The following is a 24,650-nucleotide window of genomic DNA, read 5'->3' as shown; positions in this document are numbered from 1 at the left end:
TTGGTAAATGGCACTTGAAAAAAAATTGTGTAGATGCATGTTATCTCAAAACATATGTGATTTTATTATTAGGAACAGGAATGTCTGAAGTCTCTTTCATAGGTTAAAAAAGCATATAAAAATGTTTTTTTTATTCTTCACTTGCATTATGTAAACAATCAACTTACCTGGGAAAAGTATGTGTATTGCCCTTGACAGTTGCGCCGTTGTATTTTGAATTCATGCCATAAACTTTAAGAAGTGGCTGGTCTTTTTTTTTTTTTATCATCTAAGACGTCCTTTGGGAATGTTTACTTAGGTGTTTTTCCAGCTGGACCGTTAATGTCATTGCTGTTCTTTGTTTTGCAGAAGTGAGACTTTATTTATAGCTCTAACACTATTCTAGAGTAGAGTAGTTGTGCTGTGATCTACTAGGGCAGTTTGTCATTTCTATATAAGAATATTCTTTTTATATGATAACACCGTCATCAAGATACTAGCTTCAAGCACAGTAGGAAAATGAGAAGTAGCAATTAAAGTTGCTGGGGTGAAGAGAGAATCCAATGGGTACTATATTAATAGTGTATCAATGCAGCCCCTAATAGTGTAACATATGCATGTGATAATGTAATTTCTTTTCAAAAAGACAATTTTAAAAGATTAATGTTTCATCAACGTTTATCTTATAGTCAGGACTGAAAGATTTGATTTGTGGTTGCCTATTCTCTTTATTCTGATATTTTGTTTTGTTCTTCTTTCTCCTGCAGATAGCTCATCATCTCAATTCTGTTATCGTTAAGATTACTAGGGTTACAGAATAGCTGCTAACTTGTTGACTGTTGTCATTTTCATAAAATGATATTTTCTTTTGGATGAACACTATTTATAAATTCACTCAGCACTCCTGAAAGTCTTCATTTTATGTTAGTTGAATGTTACCCTGATGGTGTCATGTTTACAAAAGAGGTTTCTAATTGAAGTGACATTTTCTTCAACAGAGATTCAATAACTTGCGCTGTATTGGTAAATGACTTGATTTACTTTACTATTTATATAATAAAAGCTTTGATTTAAAAATAGCCTCTTTGCTGTACCGTGGTACAGATGATAGGGAGTTTACTGAGACTCTTTAGATTCATAAAACACACAGTGTTTAATTTTAAACAAGCTTTTATCATTTTATTCTAACCACAATTACACTTTGGCAGTTAGATAAGGCACTAAGAAGTTGTAACTTATTTATTTCAGAGAAAAAGAACTGTTTTAGTCAGAGAATACATTTTAAAAATATTTTGTTAAATTAACTAATATCGGTGTATATATGTGTATATGTATATCTATACCCATAATTACACATATATTGGTCATTACATTAACTAATATTGGCTGTGTACATATATATTGTATAAGCTAATATTAATTAATTTCAAAAAATATTTTTCAAATATATTCTCTGACTAGGAATAATGCTAAAATATAATACGCAATTAATTTCATTCAGCCATCTCACAGAGAGCCTCCTTTATGTCAGATACTGTTCTGAGCCTTGGAGAACAACTAGATATGCTTTGGTAGCTAGTTTATATTTTAGTGGGAGAGATAAGCAAATTAAAAGGTATATAATATGTCAAGTGCTAAAAAGTGCTCCAAAGAAAAACAAACAAAACAGGAACTGGGGAGTGACAATTATGGTGGGTTAGGAATGAAGAGTTCTAGTTGATACAGGTGGTAAGAGAGGATCCCTCTAGAAGTGAAAAGGCATGTAGAAAACTGAAGCACAAATAGTAGATAGCAAAATCTCCCCTGTAAAAAAGAATATCGAGTGTAAAGAACTTGAGCAGGTGAAGGAGAATAGGTAATTTCTTTAGATGGGCATGATTCTGAACTTTCAATTATAGGTGGGTGTGAAAATTACTGTTTTAGCCTCCATCAACTAGAAGGATTTAAATGAAATGTTAGAGGATTTATTTAGGATTAGTCTGATTACCCGGTGATCTCTAACACATGAGGGTTCTTTCAAAATATATTCAATTTATTGGATTAATTTGACACATGAAATAGTACTAAAGGTAACAAATATGCAAAATATTAAAAGCAAATGTAAATAAAATGAAATTAAAGTGTATGATTAATGGGTTACGCCTTCCCTGAAAATTGAACACTAGGGATGTTTTATAATTTTACAAAATGTTTTTCTTCTGCAAATACAATCTGCCACATAAAATTAGTTTCATAATTAGTAAATGGAAGAATATAATTGCAAACTTTATGGGATTCTTTTTAGCTGTAAATATGTTTCACATTAGTTCTAAAACATTGTTTTACTTCCATAGTAAGTGAATTAACAAGAATTATGATTTGTTTATTGATAATATGTTTGTAATTCACTTACTTACATATCTACCTAAATTCATAAAAGTTTAATACACTCTTTTCTGCTCCTGCATGGGCTTTCACTGCTGCTTAGGACGGGTTCCAATTCCTTCTACTGCCCACTTCCTGAACTTCCTCTACGAAGACTCTTCTTCCTGCTTTCTGTATGAGACTTTGAGGCACTTTATGTTATCTGATTTTCTAGGCTCCTTCTCAGCATCAATCCCCTGTGAGTGGAGTCATATAAATTCATTTAGCCTCCTGTTACCATGTCCATTGATTCATGCTGACAATGAGATCACTAAAACTAAAACTAATATCGCCTGTGATCTCTCATGATCTCCAAATTCCTTACAGGCACTCCTTGAAGAAAAACAGTAGATTCTTTTATTCCAGAGGATTTTTTTGGTCTTTTGCTTTTCATTGCTGCAGTCTCTAAATATAAAAATTAAATAAAACAGTATTTAAAGTCTACACTAAAGACATTTGAGTTTGTCAACATTGAAAAAAAGTCATTCAAAAGACAGGCAAATGGCCAATAAACACATGAAAAAAAGTTCATCATCTTTAATCATCTGAGAAATGAAAATCAAAACCACTTTGAGATATCATCTAACTCCAGTAAGTTTAGCACACATCATAAAATCCCCAAACTGCAGGTGTTGCCGTGGATGCGGAGAGAAGAGAACACTCCTATACTGTTGGTGGGATTGCAAACTAAGGCAGCCTTTTTGGAAGGAAGTATGGAGAATTCTCAAGGAACTGTAACCTACTGTTTGATCCCGCAATTCCATTACTAGGTATCTATGCAGATGAACCAAAACCATTTTATAACAAAGACATTTGCACCAGAATGTTTATTGCAGACCAATTCATAATTGCCAAGTTGTGGAAGCAGCCCAAGGCACAGAAATGGATTAACAAACTGTGATATATGTATACCATGGAATACTATTCAGCCATTAGAAAAGATGGAGACTTCACATCTTTTATGTTTACCTAGATAGAGCTAGAACACATTTTTCTTAGTAAAGTTTCTCAAGAATGGGGAAAAAAGTATCCAAGATACTCAATACTATTATGACACCAATATATAATCACTTACACATTCATACAAATGACAAAAAAACAATATAATCCAGAATGAAGGAAAGGAGAGGAAGGAGAGGGGAGGGGAGGGAGGAGGGCACATGGAGGGAGGGTATTTGGTGGGATCTCACCTAATGTGCACAATGCAAGGGTACATTTCAAAACAAACAAGAGTATATTATAAATGTCTTACCACAAAGAATAAGTAAATGAGGGCGGCACCTATAGCTCAAAGGAGTAGGGTGCTTTCCCCATATACCGGAGGTGGTGGGTTCAAACCCGGCCCCAGCCAAAAAAACTGAAAAAAAAAAAAAAAAAGAAAGAATAAGTGAGATGATGGTTATGTCAATCGGTTTGATTTAAGCATTCCACATTGTTTATCAAATCATCATATTGTACCTCATAAATGTATACAGTTATGATTTAATAAAAATTAAATTTAAGAAGTCATGATATTTTAAAAAACATAATGTCAATGGCCTTTTTGTGTGTTTCAGAATTATTCTTCTTAGGAAAACCTCTTAAACTCATTTATATTTGCTCATTTTAGGTTTTTGCTGATGAATTCACTTGGCATTTTCTCCTTCTTTTAGAACTTTTGTAAAATTTAAGTAAAAAAGAAATTACCTTACTTAAGAAGATTTCATTTACTTTTCTTCTTCTTATACCCATATAAAACATATAGACAAGGGTTATTTCTTTCCAAGGTTGAATTATAATTGCACATTTATTTTATTATTGAGGCAACTCATAACAAAAAAAAGTGGAATACTCAATATTAGACATACCAGAAAAATAAAAATGTATACATCATCTGCTTTCACTCTTTTAGAGTAACCTTCTTATTTAAATATCTTCAGTGAACCTTCCTTGATATTCTTCATTCAAATTCAGAATTCATCACCTGGCTATTCATGTTACTTCTCCCTATACCTCTTGCCTTTCTTGGCCATTTTATTATTTGCAGCCTATTCCCGTAAAGCCTACTAAGCATATTGAGTTTATCCCTGAGTGTTCACATTTGCTCAGGGTAATTGTATTAGCTCAGATTTTGTTTATATGATGACATTTTTAAATCATTCATTCATTTATTTAAGAAAATTTTATAGATTAAAAACTTACAAAGAAAATGTAATTATATAAACACAATGGAATAATATTCAGCCTGAGAAAGAAATTCTGTCATTTGCAGTTTGGATGAAGCTAAGTGAAATAAACTATGCACAGTTGGACAAATATTGCATGGTCTCATGGATATGTGGAAAATAAAAATTGAATTTATAAAAGTAGATGTGAAGCAATAGATCTGTCTGTGCACTTGTTGCCAACTTGACTGAGTCCAGGCTCAGTACAATTATATGCAACCAGATATATGAATTGAGTCTATTAGTTAGAAATAGGCAACAAGGGACAAAAGAGGCCTATGATTCATTGTGGTCTAGTCCCCCAGAGCTCAAAAACCTTGCCCAGGATGGCTCCCTAGGCCACCCAGAGCACTTCCCTGCAGTAGAAAGTGAAATGGTATTTACACAAGGGTATGGGGGAAGGGGACATACAAATATAGGAGAGATATTTTTTTTTTCAAAGAAAAAATATAAATTTTATTTTTCAATATAAACTCCATCAATTTCTTTTTTTTTTATTTTTAAATCATAGCTGTGTACATTAGTGCAATCAAGGGGTACAATGTGCTGGTTTCATATACAATCTGAAATATTCTCATCAAACTGTTCAACGTAGCCTTCGTGGCATTTTCTTAGTTATCGTAGGTACACATTTGTATTCTGCCTTTAAGGGTACAATGCTAGAGTTAGGAGGAATAAGTTCTAGTGATCTGTTGCACAGCATGGCAACTACTGTGAACAATAAGATTTGTATATTTTGAAATTGCTAAAAGAGTAGATTTTAAATCCTGCCACAACAAATAAATGAGGTGGATATGTTAATTAACTTGATTTTATCATTCCACAATGTACGCAAATATCATAACATCACATTGTACCCTAAAATATATACGATTATTGTTTGGCAATTGCAAATACTTTTAAAAAAGAATATATGATAGCATATGATAGAAATTAAAAAATAAATCACAATGATATCATATCTCTCCATAAGCAGTTATCTAACTTTGGAAAATATTAATATATGCAAAGACTTAATTATACTTAATTGTGTATGATAAATACAATGAAAGTGTACAGGAAAACAGGAATTATATATTGTTGTTATTCAGGGAGGTTTCTCTATGAAGGTGATTTTTTGAGATAGAAAACACAAGTAGGAATTAAAAGAACAGGTGGTAAAGACAATCTTATAAAAAAGACAGCAAATCTTACCAAAAACAAAGCAAAGCTGGTTGTTTCATGGATGGAAGGAATTCAGTGTATTTAAAAAACTGAAAGAAAATGGGGCAACTTCATCTTATGGATCTTGTAGAGAATGGCTCACTATGGACTACAGAGGAGATGCGAGGCAGTTTTCTATAAGATCCCATCCTCAAACCAACTGAGTATTATTAGGGAGGTTTTACAAGGATATAATCGGATCAAAATGTTATGTTAAGACATCTTGGACAGCTGTGAGCCTTGGTGGTTGGTGAACTGAACAGGCTTGGCCTGTGAATGGCCCCTCATAGCATTCAGTCAGAAATCAGAAGCCCCTCTATGGTGTTTAGACATGAAAAGCTTAAATGGAAGAGATTATAGATTTACTCAGTGGGTGTTGAAACGGAGATCAGCAAAGTTACCACTCATGTTCTCAGTCTGCAACACCAACACAGTTCTTTTTTCTGATGGTTCTCTGACACGATTGTTAACTTTAAACTTTCAGAGTTCCTAAGTAAATAAATTAAATAAATAAATTCTCAGTCTGGAGCACCAGTATGCATACTCCCAAGTTGTCAGACAAAAAATTGTGGTGAACTGCACAACTGCAATTGTCTACGAAGAATGATGGATTCAATTTCTCTTCTGACTTTTTTTTTTTTTTTGTAGAGGCGGAGCGTCACTGTACCACCCTTGGGTGGAGTGCCATGGCGTCACACGGCTCACAGCAACCTCTACTCTTGGGCTTACGCGATTCTCTTGCCTCAGCCTCCCCAGCAGCTGGGACTACAGGCGCCTCCACAACGCCCGGCTATTTTTTTGTTGCAGTTTGGCCGGGGCTGGGTTTGAACCCGCCACCCTCGGTATATGGGGCCGGCGCTCTACTCACTGAGCCACAGGCGCTGCCCTCTCTTCTGACTTCTAAATGTCCTATCTTTTATCTTCTGACAACTAAACCTTGTTTGACAACCTCCCAGGAACTGACTTTGTCTCTGAATGATATTAGAAAAGGCCTCTAGGAAATGAAGCTCTAAAGTTTGACCCTGAAATTCAGAAAATACCCAAGGGGAGAAGGTGAAGACGATGATGATTTGACAGCAAAAAATAAAGGAAAATCCACACTTCTATCCATTGAGGATCCATAGATAGCCTTTTGGCAATTTTAAATTTCCAGATAACAATAACACAATAATTCTTCAGCCTACCAGGAGGCAACTATTTCCTGTCTATGAAGTAGGAGGTGCTCTCTTGTCTATGATAAAGATTGGGTCCCTTTTTTCTCAAAAGGATGAGTTGTATTGCTCTGTTTACCGTAATATCCATCTTGGAGAGATATTCATCCATTTTAGAGAAGTTCCAAGTCCTTTTTGAAACACCATAACACAAATAACTAAATTATGGGATATCTTAGTTTGGATTCCCCCTAACAGCAGAGGTTAAGACAGATATTTGGGTAGTTTGTTTGGATATGATCTAAGGAAATAATAACAGGAATTCTGGGAGTGCAAGGCAGAGGAGAAGGAAGACAAAGTGTGGCTATTGAGCTGGAAACCACTGTGAGGAATAGGCTTCGATCCCCAGGCAGAATCCCAGCACTTCTGTAGAATGCATTAAAGACTCATCCTTTTTAGGGATGGAGGACAAGCACCTTTTTCACTAATTCCATTTTCCCACTTATTGAGAATAAATTGCCTTCTCTGAAAGGCAATAACTTCCTTTTACTGCCCAACTGTTCCATTTGTGGGTGGTGTGTCTTCAGAAAAAAAAATCTCTTGAGTACCAGAGCAGGAAGAATGGACAGAAACTTGAGTGAAGTGCTTTAGCATGCACTGAGACTCTCTCATACAGCAAAAATTATCAAAGACCTAGGCAGAGAGCATATTGTCAGGACACTAAAGCATTCTACGTAGGCAACCACATGGACCAATTACAGCCATTCCTATTTACATCAAATCAACTCAATAAGCCACTTTATCTTGTAGTCAAGATAGAGTGACAAAGACCATATTCACTACCCCATGTGAAACAAACTGGAAAAATGGACAAAATGTGAAATAGCATCAGGCGATAAAGGGCAGTGATCCATGAGAGACAGATGAGGCCTATGACAGCAACAGCTTCCCAGCTGCCAAAAATTTCTAGTGCATAGTAGAAAAAGGTGTAGAACCCAGGTACAATTCTGAGCACTTCTCAATCTAAGTAGATGGAGCTATAAGCCTAGGGAAGTCAAGACAGGTAGCTACCTGCACAGGGAGGAAGGAATAGTGGAGAGGAGAGATGTGAATAAAAAGAGGGCTCTAGAGATCTGTAGAGTCTCAGTCATATGTGCAACTGGTGAAGATCAGCACATGTGTGTGAGGAAACTGTTAGGGACAGCAGGTGCAGGCTAACAGCTTGGAAGCAGGCTGACGGGTAAACACTGTCACCACAGAGGGGAAGCAAAAACTGAAGCGGCCAACAAGTATCCATGAACATCTAGCACTTAACCTACAATAGCAGGAAACTTAAGGGACTTGTCCAGGCTTGTAGCATGGGCAGAACTGGGAGCTCACAGCCCAAGGTGACTTTTCCTCCCACTTAGCCTCATGGTAAAAACCACAGCCACCACTGCCAGGACATTATAATCGCAATGGCAATCCTAGGAAGTGATTCTATAAGTCTAGATACGGGGAAGGCCCTGAGTTCTAAGAAATCTCCACCTCTTTGTAATGTAAATGAAGACTATTCCTCCTACCACTCAGCGTATCCTCAGCCATGGACATAGAGTAGAGATGAGTTAAGACCGTAGGGTCTTCCCCACTCCCAGAGATAGACCCATCCTTCTCTGGGCCTGGACTTCCTCTTTGTTTTTCTGCCTATGTAATAAAGACTGCTTGTGTGCCTGTCTCAGTGCACCTGTGTTTGATCTGTCACCAACTTGGTCCCAGGCTCCACTCTTCAGTACTGGGACCTGAGGACCAGGGATTTCCAAGCCATTCCTGCAAAAAAAAAAAAAAAAAAAAACTACTTAAGATGAAGGAATTAAGTGTTGATACAATGGTAACAAACATAGTAAATTTTTGAGAGTACCTCTGATCTTTGAATTTGTTTAATGGTGTAGTAAGGCTTCTGATACTCCTGTCAGGAAACTGAAATGTCATGCACTTTACTTGGCTCTTGTGGTTGTAACTGTCACAAATCCAGGTTCCCTGTGAGTGTTTAGCCAATGTTAAGTAGATTGATACTACGTGCATACCCAAGAATCAGGAAATGGCCACGTCGTTGGGTCACCTAACCACTGGACACATAGTGAGATGGACTAGGGCCTGGAATTTGTTTATTACTTGACCTTTTTAGCCCTAAATCTAACTGGTAGTTGAGGTAGGTGTATGATGACACTTTGAAAAACCTAGTATCTTTATCACCTCATCAAATAGACCATATATATATATATATTTTATTTTCATAGTAAACCGTACTCAGGTAAATAGTCACAGCTTTCTAGGAAGAATTAAAATAATTTTTATTGCCTAAGAATATTCTGGGATAATAATCCTTTTCAAGTGATTGCACATGTTCCAAAAATGGATTATAATCAGGAAATTGAGTGAGAGATCATTATTTTTTATTGTGGTAGCAATAACAGCTCTTGAGTTTCTTCTGCTTGTACAATTTAAACAACTGACTATCTATCAAATATCTATCTTACTCATAGGAGTATTACAGTATATTGCTAAGCTCTATAAATCCTTGTGGAACACATCACCATGGTAGTCACCCTGGCATTGTTTTCCATTATAATATTATTCTAACTCATCTTTGATAGGCAAGTGCAGCCACCTGCTATCTACTATTTGGAATTCTATCATGCCAGTTGAAATCTAGAAGTAATTCCACACTAATTTTTCCTACAGTCACTACTGAATTTAATAATGTAATGATCTCTCTCCTAATGAAATCTTTCCTGTTTTCATGGGCTGTGCTGGAGAACATGGTCAAATAATTTTATAAGAAATCTGTTTTTTTCTTAAGGTTTTCCTTAATTTCTCCCCCCAAAGTTGACAGTGGACAATTTCTATAATTTCACATAGAATGGGGCACTGTTGTTTCCAAGCCATAATTACCCATCTTACCAGGTTCTGGTTCTTAGGACAAGTTCCAGGTGTCCTTATGAGGATTTGAGGATATTAAAATTCAACTCATAGCAAAGTCATCAGACATCCATAAAATCAGTTTTATTCAGCCATATATTTCATCCTATCTTAGACCAACAATCTTAAGATCCACTCTCAGAAATATTTCTCTTATAGCTGCTGGTATACACTTGTCAGGTCCTAAAAAAAATTTTCAATAAGTAAGCTACCTAACCTCACAGCAAGGAATATACATTTCTTTATCTGAGCTTTGCTAAGAAATAAACCCAGTTATTTGTCTAGAGTGATGATTGGTACAGAGGAGAATTTAGAGTAGGATAGGTATCCTTTTTATAGGATATGACTTAGGGAAGGTTTTTATAAGACTCCCAGGCAAGAGAAGGGTATTCTCTTCTATCCCCCAGGCGGCTGCCACCTGTGCCTACCCTGAGTGTTGGAGGGATTTGAGTATTTAAGTGTCTCACATGCATCTAAGTCTTTCACTTATTCCTTACCAGACTGGTTTTATTATAAGACATCTGTCAAGTCTTTGTATCGTTTTATCACAATTCTTCATCTTTATGGTTAAATCTGTACCCTGATTTGTAGCACTTTGCTGTATGGCTGCAAAAAATTGAGTATCTCACTAAACTTTAGTGAGAGGCCTTCCAAACTGTGGAAGCCTTCCAAACCATGCAATGAGTTGTTAGTTGGCCCATATCAGCCTTTTTATTTAGGGCTTCCAAGACACACACAAACCAGTTGGTACTAAATACTTTATACTATTAACGTATTAAAACTGGAGTATGACAAAGCAATCTCATTTTACCTGTGCTTCATCTCAGTCCTCCAAAAAATGATAATCTCAGACTCCTTATAGCTGGGTTAGTATCACCATAATCTCCTCTGGCAATGTGACTGCTGATGCTGACTGACAGTGTATACCCTAAACCGAGGAGGTGCTTTCTAGGACCAGTCTGCTGTAACTAACTTTGCTTAGTAACCTCTTGAAAACAGAAACCATTAATACCTTTCATAGAACTTTTGTCCTAACTAGTGATTCCTTGAAACAGAAAGTATAAAGGTTAGTTGGTGAAAGAAGGTGGTATGATAGTATTTACAGCTCAGTATGCTGTTGTCTTTCAAACACATTTTTTTTCACTGTTGTTTCAACGGTTCTCAGTCTGTTTACTGTCCTTAGTTGCATCATAATGTAATCATCTTATTTACATCATTTTCCTTTCTTGAATGTTCCGAATCATTCATATATATATAGATATATACACATATATACATCTATACACACAAGTGTTCACACACATATGTGTGAAATATGTTCATTTATTTAGAAAATAAATGCAATATCCTGGAGAAGCAAGTTTATTGAATAATTTCTCATTCATAGAAAGGCATATTATACATATGTACCCCAGTAATAATAACATAATTATGATAAATATAGTAACAACTATTTGCATATTTATTCTTTACCCATGAAATTCTAAATTCGTATTTACCAATGTCTTGGATATAAGGTAAGTATACCTAAATTTCAAGTTATTATGCATAAAAGCATCATATGTTTTCTTAGTTTTTAATAAAATGGAGAGGTCCAAAATGCATTTTTTATTTTTTTTATGATTTCAGTATAAAATAGCTGTATTCTATTATCTGGGAATATCATCAATAAAAATACATTCCTCTTTTTTGAAGACAAATATAACTCTATGAAAAGATAAAAAAAGAACTGCATCAAGAAATCTTCATTTATCAATATCACATTCCATGAATATTTATGAGAAATATTGAATAAGATGATATATATTTTGCTGAAATTCACCAATCACAATCTTATAAATATCACATGAATATGAATCCATTTGTTAGACTTACTGCTGTGTCATATTCTATAATTCATAATCCAGAGGAAAACATATTTTTCATGACCAAAAACATATATTACATATATTATATTTTAATACATATTCATGGATACAATTTTAATCTAAAATAAAATGTAATATATTTTCCTAAAATTGTTTGTGATATTGAATGCATCTAGATGAAAATTGAATCAAATTAACAATTAAAATGAATCTAAACTAAGGCTGGCTATTGTATAAACCTTTTAGAAAACATTAGCCTATATCATAGAACTCTCTTTTCTCAGCCCTATTCCAGTTCATATTTAATTCAACACATTATACCCAGAAGTGAGGCTGGCAGTCTTCCATTTTCCTGGAATAACACCAAAGTCAAACCAGTCCCAAGAATGTGAATTCTCACCAATGTATTCTCCACAGTCTCCCTTCATCAGTAAAGATTATTTAGTGATGCCCTACTCTGATCTGGCATTTTTTTTGTAGAGGACACTTTCTCTCAGAATCTGTTCTTCTTGTTAGAAGCTTAGCGAGGGAGTATATGATGTCTCAAAGGTCATCAGATATTATTAGAGGCTCCAACAAATTATAATTAACTTTGTGTTTAAAGACGAGAACAACAGGGTCACCAATAACACATTCTGGGACAGCAGCCAGGGCACTACCATGGGAGTCATGATGCCGAAATGTAAATTGAGTAGGCTGAACCCGTGATGTATACTGATCAGAAGTGAGGTGGCTATTAACAAGGGGAGAGAGAGACAGAGACAGAGAGAGAGAGAGGGAGACTGCTAATAAGGTGAGCAGATGTCTTGGAAATTCTGGGACATTAGCCTTTAGCTTAATGGCTACAACATGTATAACTCTCAAATAGACATGACTCTCCTCTAGAATCAGCCCCTACTATAAGGCAATAACTACTTTAAGCCTGAGGGTGAATAGGGAAGCTGTGTTCCCTGATTCAGAATGAAATTGGCAGTATAGCGTGAGTTAGAGACCAAAAAAGAGGATGACGTTCTTATTCTTTAGTCTAATTTGTCTTTCAATTTGGGGGGGAGCAAATCTTTTTTAAAAGTCTCTCCTAAGGATGTTTTATTTCAGTGTAACCATTTCATAGAAACAAATTACATTTTAAGAAGGCAATGTCATTTCCTTTCAAACCTCTACCAAAATAATTCCCCCCATTCCGGCAGAACCTCTCTGTGCAGGAGCTTAACAAGTTGGATTTTCAAATTTTTAAATAGGCAGAATGGAGCCAGATGTCAGTACTTGAAAAACATAGAAAAGCCAAAGTTTGCCCAATTTTACTTCTTCTCCTGACTGTTCTGCTTTTTGGGGTTTTTTTTTTGTTTTTGTTTTTGTTTTTTACTTTCTTTTCTTCATTTATGTGTTTCTTTTTTTTATTTATTTATTTTTATTAAATCATAGCTGTGTACATTAGTATGATCATGGGGCACCATACACTTGGTTCATAGATCATTTGACACATTTTCATCACACTAGTTAACATAGCTTTTGTAGCATTTTCTTAGTTATTTTGCTAAGACCTTTACATTCCTCATTTATTAGGATTCACATATACCCTTGTAAGATGCACCGCAGTTGTAATCCCATTAATCCCCCTCCCTCCCCCCTCCCTCCCCTCTTTTTCCCCCTTCTCCCTTAGGTTGTAACTGTTCTGCTTTTTGAATAGTTGTTTTCTTTCTTTGTATTTCCCCAGGACCCCTTTATCTAAAATCTGTGCTCGGCTGTTTGACTATTGCTCCATTCTCCCCTGACCTCTCAGTGTGTTATTATCAGGGAGGATACCCTCCCTTGAATCCACAAATTTTTGTTTCTTATTTTAGCAAGATGACAAGAATAGACAGCAGCATTTAAAGGCAAAGAGAGTTATTTCAAGAATAATCGTGGTGAATATTTTGCATTGTCAGTGAAAACAAACCTATTGAATCAAGAGCAAGTATGAAAAATTAAGGATGGTTTACACAGGCCTGTGCTTTTCTAACCTGAAGCTTTTCTAACCTGAAGCTTTTAAGCTACCTCCAAACTGTAGCCTGTTCACCTGGAACATTTTCTCTTGTCTTCAAACCATTTTGTTTTTGAATAGAAAATCTAGAACTTCTACAAAGGTAGGTAAAAATGTCATGAAACCCTGTGCAGACACCATCCAGAATCAATGATACCCAACACCAGGTCAATCTTATCTCATCCCTACCATCACCACCTCTTGGTCCATGGTACTACATATTTTAAAAAATTACAGATATCAAATCTTGTTTTTCATAAAAAATTTGAAAGAATATCTTTTTTTAACATCAAGACCACATATGCTATTTAATGACAGGTTACCACTATGCCTTTTACTATTTTGTAACATAAACAATTTTAGTGGGCTTCAAATACAAAAAGAAATCTTATCTTAAATCAACTACAGGTATGTCATATAAAATGGTTAACTTGCATACAGGTTAAATGATGCACCTGCCTGAAAAAGGCAATCACTATTGCTTGGTGCTAGAAGAGCTCAGCTTTTTCTCTGTCTGAACTTTTGTGTACTCCTGACATACACAGCAGGAAGTATGATGTAGCTGTATTGACATGTGGGGTATCATTCAACTACGACAGGATTTTTATTTTATATGCCAAACTGTCTCCTATTTTTGACTTAATATAGAATCTGTAATTCAAATTACAGGAAAATAAACAGAGCTTACAGCCAAGTTTACATAAAGTAAAAGTAGAATACTCAAATGTATCCTATTAAAAAGTCAATCTTAGTGTGAATTCTCCCCCCACCCCACAGAGAACTATCATACCATGTCTTTATGCTCCTTATGACAAATTGCTCACATGAATTTTCATTAGAAGATTTGAATTTGTTTTTACTCTCTGGAACATTAGTTTGAAATCAGAAAAAAAAAAAAATAGCAAAGGCCCTTATATGCAAATATAAAACAATTATGAAGAAACAAAATGAATGATATGTCTTGAAAAAAGGCTAATAAAAACATAATGAAGGCAAAGCCTATCATAGATACAGTAACTTGACTCAGACATTCCCTAAATTTTCCTGTAATATCATCTGAAAAATCAGAGATTATCTGAAAGTCAAAAAGGCCCACATTTTCTTTGTGAAAAAGTAGAGTCAGTGCTTTCTGGAATAGTACATCATGCTAAGGACACAAGGACAAAAATAATTAAAAGTTTACAATTTATACTGATTGTTTTAATATTGAGCATGTTGAATATATATATAGTTTCTAGTTTTTTATAAAATGTGTTAAAATTATTTTATAAAATAATTTATAGAAGGTCTGCTCATCAGCTCTGACTGTTTATAGTCCCGTAGGTCATCTAAGCTTCTCTGAAGTTACTGGACTGGAATAGCTTACAGAACACAGAAAAAGACCATGTGCTGTAACAGAGGACGTTGGTGACCTGAGGAGCCCATATGGCACCCAGGGCATTAACTTAGCAGCTATCACAGTGAGAGAAGTCATTAGCAATACATTTCATGGTTTTCTTTCTTCTTCTTCTTCTTTTTTTTTTTCTCTCTCTACTCTTCTTAGGGAGGTAACTGTTTGACTTTTCATGGGGCAACTCTTTCTTAAACAAAAGTCTTGGCTTTCAGAAGGCATTATAATTTTCCTTTTACCTTTTTTTTTTACATTAAATATGTAGAAACACAAGACTAGACTTTCAGGAACATTTCTATAATTCGTTTACCCGAGAAGTCTCTCTGAATGTGTAGAGCACTGGAAACCGCCAGGAGGAGGCACTGCGTTCTCTCCTGAGCACGAAGCGGCTGGCTCCTGGGGTTGCTTTAGTGCAGTTGCCATTTGCCATCGATGATCGTTCTTCTCTCCCGTTGGGGGGAGTAAGAGGGAGAGAACTCAGTCTAAGTGAAAAAAAAAAAAAAATGTTGAAACACCAAATGCAAAAGGCTAAAAATAAGAAATCTCAGACAAAATTCCAGATGACAGAGACTGTATAATGTGCACATTAAACTGCAAAGTAGTATGAGGAGAGCGGCCGGGAGGCGGCAGGACCCCCACAGCCTGCGGAACATTCAGGGAATGAACCCTGACTGCTTCTCCTCCTTTCCCAAAACAGCCATATTCCTTTCTGCCAGAAATCACCTACCTCTTTCTTTGTCTAGTTCGTGTTTAGAAACTATGCAGAGATCCTTGTGATCTTTCCCTTTTTCTTCTTTTCATATGCTAACCAAGTTGAGTAGAAACCATTAACAGGATGATCTGTCTTTATTAAACTTATTTATATTTTCCAATCCTACTGTAAGAACAAAGATACCTTTTGTCTAGGCTACTTCCCTGTAGACAACCCTGCCGAGATACTATAAAATAAAGGTGACTTCGTGCTTTGGTGCTGGCTGCAGCCATCAGCTCAGTCAGACCTCCCCAGCCCATCTTTCATCTCTGTGTTTTCTCTTGTGCTGTATTTTCCTCAATTCCTGCCACTTCCACTCTGGTTCATTCCCTTTCCTTGCACTGCTTGGTGAAAGTATTATTTCTCCAGAGAAAGAGAGACCAAGAAAGAGAGACAGAGTCAGAGAGAAAGACAGGAGAGAGAAGAAAACAGAAGCAGCAACAAAATTATAAAAGAAAGATGATAATACTGAATAATTGGCAAGACTTGAATATGAACTTTATATACTAGAAAAGAAGCATCTGACAGCCCTATTTTTGTATATGTGATAATCCTATTGTGGTTTTGCCGAGGATTTGCCTTCCTTCATTTGAGAAACACTAATGTATTGACGGTAACATATAATAATGTCTATTTCTACGCTGATAAACTTCAGCAAAACATATGTATGCAAAATATAGACATATGAATGACAGAAAGAAAGCAGACAGATGTTGCAAATATTCTTGAAACTTTTCTATAAACTTGAAATTCTTAAAATTTATGAAAAAATAAAACAAAATTTGGCAACATAAATGAACATATGGTCTTTTAAAAATATTAATAAAAGTAGTATTAATTCAAATAAAGGAAATGACTTATTTATTACCATTAAATTCATTCCATGGAATACCACAGATTAATAAGCATGAGGAACAGCTTGCTGCATGGAAGTGCACAGACATACTCACATAGGTAAATCTCACAGAAATAAAATTGAGTGTACATTTCTAAAATATATCCAGTAGTTATGTGAGGGGAAATCAATGTATGGGTAACTTTAGTATGTAAAGATTAGTACAGTTAAATAAAATATGTAAGCATTTATGGAAATCAAAGAATATTACTTTGCCATTAAAACAAATTATGTTGTGAGTAAAAGTCAATGACAGGAATTTTAATTAAGAACTATAACAGGGATTATGCAGAAATGAATGCCATGAGGAATACAGAAAATGATCTTAGTGACTTCAACACTCATGAGCATATGAAAGACATATCAGATAATTCTCATAGGAAACTTTTAGAAAGTCAGGGTATTAAATTTTGAGAAGATGCCTAGCAGAACAAAAAAATTTAAAGAGAAAAAATACAAATTATAAAGCTACACCATTAATTTTTTTCCAGACTTATGCATCTTCTCTCCAGTATTATTTTAAGTTTTCCTCAGCCTTGAACTATTTAAATGTCATAAAATGTTTTCTAGGGAGTCTCCATTTTTCAACACATGGTAATTATTTCATTGATTCCCAATGTCTATTTATGCTCTTTTAAAAAATAAAGAGATGATGTGGTGAAGAGAATGTTTCTGAATGCTTTCATGTGACTTATAAATATGAAATACTAACAAACTATGCAACCCTGCTGGGGTTTTATGACATTTTACTTTGTAGGGGTTGAAAAAATTACATAATCATAAGAAGAATAGTGACCACTAATAATTTGGAAAAATTAATTAACTAAAGATGAAATGCCAGGATTGAATTGCTAGGCCTATATACTCTATCTACATACTTCTGCAAGTCAGACTTCGAGGTATTACCATACATAAAAGAGTGCTTCTGTTTAATATTACTTGGTAGTTTTCATTGATTAAACACTCTCCCACACATTTGATGAAGAACATAGGGAATCTCTATTACTTAGGTGTCTTTCATTTGTCCTGTTTTAAAGACTTATTCCTGTTAGTAAGATTGGCTTTGCATGGTTTGGTTCACTTCCATAGTGGGAGCCATAAATCCATCAAATATATAAAAGAGACTGATGGTCGCCTAATTAAAGCTTGAATTTATGATAGATATGCTCCCTTAGGGAAGGAAATTCTTCACAGAGCAACAGAGTAAGTAGTGCCTTTTTCAAAAGCTCTTAAGAAATTATAACATTTATTTTGAAGGCGTAAAATGAAGATATAGGGAACATGTATGTGGTTAATATATTAACTCTACTAAAAACTTTTAGCTAAGACATGAAATTTTGCACAAAAATGTGGCCAATTTAAAAAACCCATGAGTACAGTTGTATATAAAAACGTTGGTGCTAATATGATAAATAGGAAAGTGTTACTCCTGACAGAACATTGTTGTCAGTTTAGGTGTGGAATGTCCCGACCAGCAGGCCTCTATTTCAAATAATAAAATTTGTTTTACATGAGATATGGTATCCATGGAAGGATGTTAACCTCTCCCCTAGCCATTACTTATTCTCACAGAGGCTCCTTTCAGTTTCACTCTTTTCTGAAGTCAAACATAAAAATCAACAAAGAGGGCGGCGCCTGTGGCTCAGTGAGTAGGGCGCTGGCCCCATATGCCGAGGGTGGCGGGTTCAAACCCAGCCCCGGCTGAACTGCAACCAAAAAATAGCCGGGCGTTGTGGCGGGCGCCTGTAGTCCCAGCTACTCCGGAGGCTGAGGCAAGAGAATCGCCTAAGCCCAGGAGTTGGAGGTTGCTGTGAGCCGTGTGACGCCACGGCACTCTACCCGAGGGCGGTACAGTGAGACTCTGTCTCTACGAAAAAAAAAAAAAAAATCAACAAAGAATACTAAAAAATAGAGAGTAAGAAAGCTAAGTCTTTTACAACTAAAAGTTGATTGTAACATCATGCGCGCAAGATTAAATATCAGACCATAGAAGAATAGTTAACTGAAATGCAGTGTATGAGGCGTTAGACAGTGAAACCCTTAGAAAAAAGGCATATACCGCGTATTATTTCAACTCAAGGAAAGAAGTGGAAAATAGCCACAGATATAGATCTTTTAAAAATCTGATTTTTATGCCTTCTTCAATTTATCTTTAATGCCTATCAGGAAACATACTCTGTATTTCCCCACCAAAAATGAAAGTGTAAAAAAAGAGGAAAATATACAGCTCAAATCAGCATAAACATATTGAACCTACTCTATAACATTGAATATGTAGAAAAGAATAGTCTGGAAATTGAATTATTATTAATATTCAATTCTAAAACCATTCTCAACATTTTTAGATATTTCTTACACAGGAACCGTATTTCTCAGTGTCAATTTCTGTCTTAGTCTGCTCATATTGGTATAACAAAATGCCATAGGCTTATGAAAAACAAAAATTTATTTATCTTAACTCTGGAGCCTTGCAAGTCCAAGACCAAGGAACTGGCAGATTTAGTATCTGTGAGGCTACTTCCCGGTTCAGAGACAATCACCTCCTCACAATGTCCTCACAGTGCAGAAAAAGCAGAGAAGCAACTGGGACCTCTTTTTTTTTTTTTTTTTTTTGTGACACACACCAAGTATGGGACCTCTTTTTTAAGGGCACTACTCCCATTCATGAAAACTCTGCCCTCATGATCTAATCATCTACCAAAGTCTCCACCTCCAAATACCATCATACTGGGGATTAGATTTCAATATATGAATTTTGAGGATACAACATTGAGTCTATAGAAAGACCAGAAATGCAATTTCCTTGTAATATGCATTTCTTAAAATTATAAGAATGCATAAAAATATGTGCATTTGAAATCATTGAAGGAGAATTTTTCTGCCTAATTTCCTGGTATGTGTGTGTGTTTGTCTGTGTGTGTGTGTATATATATAATATACACACATATATATACATACATAATGTTCTTTCTGTTAACAAAATATTCCTATTTTTTACTGATGTAATATACAATTCAAAAATAAACTGAAACATTCATACATGTTTTCTATATTTATAATGTTCTCTGTTTATTTTGAAGAAATCTGCATTGAGTACCTTTTTAAAATGATACATTTTGAATGTTTTTGAAACTAATTTTATACAAGTTGAATATATGGCTTTAAAATAAGTATCAGCTCATTTGGCAAGAGAATGTAGTAGCATGATTAAAAGAAAATGGAAAGGAAATGTGTTTTTAATGTCAATTCAAGCAAACAGTAAAAATGTGAATTCACATAAGGATACTAGACATTTTTTAGTTTGTATTTTTTGTTTGTCTATTTTTCACTAACATTTCACTATAAACTAGGTTGCCTATTTTCATATTTTATTAACTAAATCACAAGTTAACTGGCTATAGTCTGAATCTCAGATATCAATTTAAATTATCTGTTTATGTATATTTCTGACTCATGTATAACAGTTCTTCCGTTAATCAAAGGGTATAGTACCTTATATAAAATGTTATGCTGCATTTTTCTGCTCTAACCCATACAGAAAAATACTTATTGTTTGAAGCCAATTATATATTACATGCCTGAGAAAGGCCATGTAACCTAATTGTTCCCATAAGAAAATATTGCTTGTGGGCGGTGCCTGTGGCTCAGTGGGTAAGGTGCCGGCCCCATATACCGAGGGTGGCGGGTTCAAACCCGGCCCTGGCCAAACTGCAACCAAAAAATAGTCGGGCATTGTGGCGGGCGCCTGTACTCCCAGCTACTTGGGAGGCTGAGGCAAGAGAATCGCTTAAGCCCAGGAGTTGGAGGTTGCTGTGAGCTGTGTGATGCCACGGCACTCTACTGAGGGCCATAAAGTGAGACTCTGTCTCTAAAAAAAAAAAAAAAAAGTATTGCTTGTTTGAGAGAGATGCATATATTCAAAATGCCTTAAAAATAAAGATGCAATTGCCAAGTTCAACACACAATTTGTGAAAGAATACAGTATGTATGAAAATAGGCCAATTTAACTGATTAGTGAAAAGTCACTGATTTTATTACTGTAAGTAAGACCAATATGGCTTGTTGTAATTTTAATGCTACAGTTACATTATAGAGATTAGTTAATCCTTTGAATATATATTTATATTTTAAAATTGAATTTAAAATACAACTTAAAAGGAATTTTTATATGGTATTTTTATGATCTCAATGTAAGACATGGCCAAGAGATATTTTATAATTCAGAAAGATAATTTAATTGTCCAATAAAATGTTTAAATATTCTATGCTTGACCATACTCATTATATTTTTCTATTTATAAGTTATTGCCAATCCATTTCTAAAACCAATGTATAAAATATGTATAAAGATGATACATTATATATATGAAGTGGTGTGACTACGTAATTTATTGCCTTAATTGATACACTTCATAACTGGAAAGAGCTCTGTTATTGTTTTAGCCCAACAGGTATAAACTTGGGGTGTCCTAAAATCAAACAAATGAATAAATTGTCCATATAATATTAAGATTATGCTCTTGAACATTAGTTTTATATGATGCAAATATTTTCAAAATTATAGGATGACTCGAATTTGAGCAATTGAAATTATGTTATATAAAAAAGATTATTAGATCTTTTATTCATTCATTTATTCAGTGTCATTTGATAGAAATTAAGTACTAGTTTGACTGTGTTTTTTTATCATTCAATCTTGAAAGCCTCTTATAAAAGAACATTCTAAACAGTGTTGTTTAATGTAGGTAAATGCATGAAAATATGTTAAGTATGGGGCAGCGCCTGTGGCTCAGAGGGTAGGGCACTGGCCCCATATGCCGAGGGTGGTGGATTCAAACACGGCCCCAGCCAAACTGCAACAAAAAAATAGCCGGGCGTTGTGGCAGGCGCCTGTAGTCCCAGCTACTCGGGAGGCTGAGGCAAGAGAATCGCTTAAGCCCAGGAGTTGGAGGTTGCTGTGAGCTGTGTGACGCCACGGCACTCTACCAAGGGTGATAAAGTCAGACTCTGTCTCTACAATAAAAAAAGAAAAGAAAGTATGTTAAGTGAAAAGTATCATTCTTATTCACACCTATTCATACCTAATGTCAGTTTAATAAATTGGAATGAAATCATTAATTCTCTTTAATCATTTATAAATTAGTATGTAGTGAAATTCCTATTTGAACTGAAATATTAATACAATTGTATAATGACAAGGATTTTTGTATAGTTGTCTTTTATATTTCTTTATAGACCATAAATAATTCTCAGCTTTTAATTCTTGATAGTGTATTTTGAGAAACATGTCCCTGGAGAAAAGACATTTGTATTAATTAACAGCTTCTGCCACAAGTAATTTAGTGGTGATGTCAGCAATACTTCCAGTTACTCATAGCCAAATAGCCCCCCCAAATCACATTATGGATGAACTACAAAGAAATAACAATGAAATTATTAAGCCCATAAAGAGAAAAACACAGCACTCCATAATTTTTAGCAATGTGAAAATTAGCTTTGTATACAAGGTCTTAAAATCTTTGAAGAGAAGACAGAATGATAGTTGGAGGACTAGTGTGAATTCTGTAATACTGTTCTACTTTCTCCAAATGCCCATGTTCTATTATTCTGTTAACCTGGTTTGCTATCTATCTGTCAACATGATTTGCTATCTATCTGTCTATTCAACCATCCATCCATCTATCTGTCATCTCTACCTATCTCACACTGTTCTCAAAATGCAGGATGATGAAAATTTAAATCTAAAAAGTAAAGTATTGCGTTCAAATTCTACCTATGTCACTTTCAAACTATGTAAGTTGAGCGAGTCACATGAACTCTCTCTGACTCATTTTCCTTGTATGACTGTAATTTTAAAGGAGATTGGGATAGTTATTACCTTATATTGTTCTGCAATATAGTATAATCACTTTGTATCAAAGCATTAGTGTAGCAGAGAGTAAAATTTAGCTGTTCGTAAACAACAATAATTCAGTATTTATAATATGGCAAACCTTGTTTTATCCATGTTACATGGTTTATTAAATTTTCACAACTAAACTAACATTTAAGAGGACAAATAAGGTAAACTTTAGATCCTACAACTGGGTAGATGTGAATTTCAAAACCACTTTTATTTCAACACCAGTACTTTTAAAAACTGTCTACACAGAACTGTAGTAGACCATCTTCTGATACCAGTTCCATGTCTTTCCCGTTAAACTAAAAGCTATAATTTAAAGCCAAGTAACTCTGCACTCTTTAACCAAAGTTGATTTACATCATAGTTCTGACTTGACCTGGGGCCACATCTGCCCTCAACTGCCATCAAGTGTTCTCAGTCTGCCCATCACAGTAATTCTTCTTTGGAAGTAGAGTCATAGTTTTCCTCATCCTGAAGCTGTGCAAACAGAGAATCCAAATATTTTTGGCTGGGAAGAAATATTTTGTAGAATCTGACTACTCTTTTTGGAGTGGTCATGTCAAATTCAGTTAAATATATTTTAAAAAACTTATAGAGGAAGAATGCGTGGGATCCCAAGCTTTGGTCCAGCTCCAGCCCCAGCCCCAGCAGTTCCAGCAGGGGACCCTAGAACCAGGCAAAAGCATCCAGCAAGGGGAGAAGCCTGTAGTTAACGTGGAGACCACACCCGGCCAGAAGAAAGCAGAGTTGAATTCAACACCCAAGCCTGAGAGTGAAGGCAAGCTAATAAAGGAAGCAACTGAGTCCACAGGCACGAGAACTTAAAGAGCAGGAGGAAGTGAAAGGAAAATTAGGGCAAGGAAACAGATAAAAGAAATCACCCATGAGAAAGAATCAGCAGAAAACTCCAGGCAACATGAAGAACCAGTCCAGAACAACCCCGCCAAGGGACCATGAGATAGCTACTGCAGAGGATTCCACCTATACAGAAATGTTAGGAATGACAGAAAGGGAATTTAGAATACACATGTTGAAAACAATGAAAGAAATGATGGAAACAATGAAGGAAACTGCTAATAAAGTGGAAATTAACCAAAAGGAAATTCAAAAACAGAATCAAATAAGAGATGAACGATATGAAGAATATAAAAAGGATATAGCAGAGCTGAAGGAAATGAAACAGTCAATCAGGGAACTTAAAGATGCAATGGAAAGTATCAGCAACAGGTTACACCATGCAGAAGAAGAATTTCAGAGGTAGAAGAAAAAGTTTTTGAGATAACTCAGATAGTAAAAGAGGCAGAAAAGAAGAGAGAGAAAGCAGAACGTTCACTGTCAGAATTATGGGACTTTATGAAGCGTTCCAACATACGAGTTATAGGAATTCCAGAAGAAGAAGAAGAATGCCCCAGAGGAATGGAAGCCATACTAGAGAATATTATAAAAGAAAATTTCCCAAATATCACCAAAAATTCTGACACACTGCTTTCAGAGGGCTATCGGACCCTAGGTCGCCTCAACTCTAACCGAGCTTCTCCAAGACACATTGTGATGAACCTGTCCAAAGTCAAGACCAAAGAAAAGATTCTGCAAGCTGCCAGGAGTAAGCGCCAGTTGACCTAACGGGGCAAAACCATCAGAGTAACCGCAGACTTCTCTAATGAAACTTTCCAAGCAAGAAGACAATGGTCATCTACCTTTAATCTACTTAAACAGAACAATTTCCAGCCCAGAATTCTGTACCCTGCTAAGCTAAGCTTCAAAATTGATGGAGAAATCAAATCATTAACGGATATACAAACATTGAGGAAATTCGCCACAACAAGACCAGCTCTACAGGAACTACTTCAACCTGTTCTGCACACTGACCACCACAATGGATCAGGAGCAAAGTAAGAACTCAGAAATTAAAGGACAGAACCAAAC

The 24,650-nt window shown here is 35.3% G+C and overlaps 1 non-coding gene across 1 annotated transcript; it reads left to right on the top strand.

Annotated features, from left to right (window-relative positions):
* Positions 1-15,447: 15,447 nt before the first annotated feature.
* Positions 15,448-15,665, top strand: LOC128568344 (small nucleolar RNA U3). Its single transcript, XR_008375141.1, has one exon. It is a non-coding gene; the product is annotated as a small nucleolar RNA U3 (small nucleolar RNA).
* The last annotated feature ends 8,985 nt before the right edge of the window (positions 15,666-24,650 follow it).

The sequence above is a fragment of the Nycticebus coucang genome, chromosome 16, assembly GCF_027406575.1.
Source record: "Nycticebus coucang isolate mNycCou1 chromosome 16, mNycCou1.pri, whole genome shotgun sequence".
Taxonomy (NCBI): Eukaryota; Metazoa; Chordata; class Mammalia; order Primates; family Lorisidae; genus Nycticebus; species Nycticebus coucang.
The sequence above is the reverse complement of the archived record's forward strand: the minus strand, read 5'-3'. Positions and strand labels throughout refer to the sequence as shown.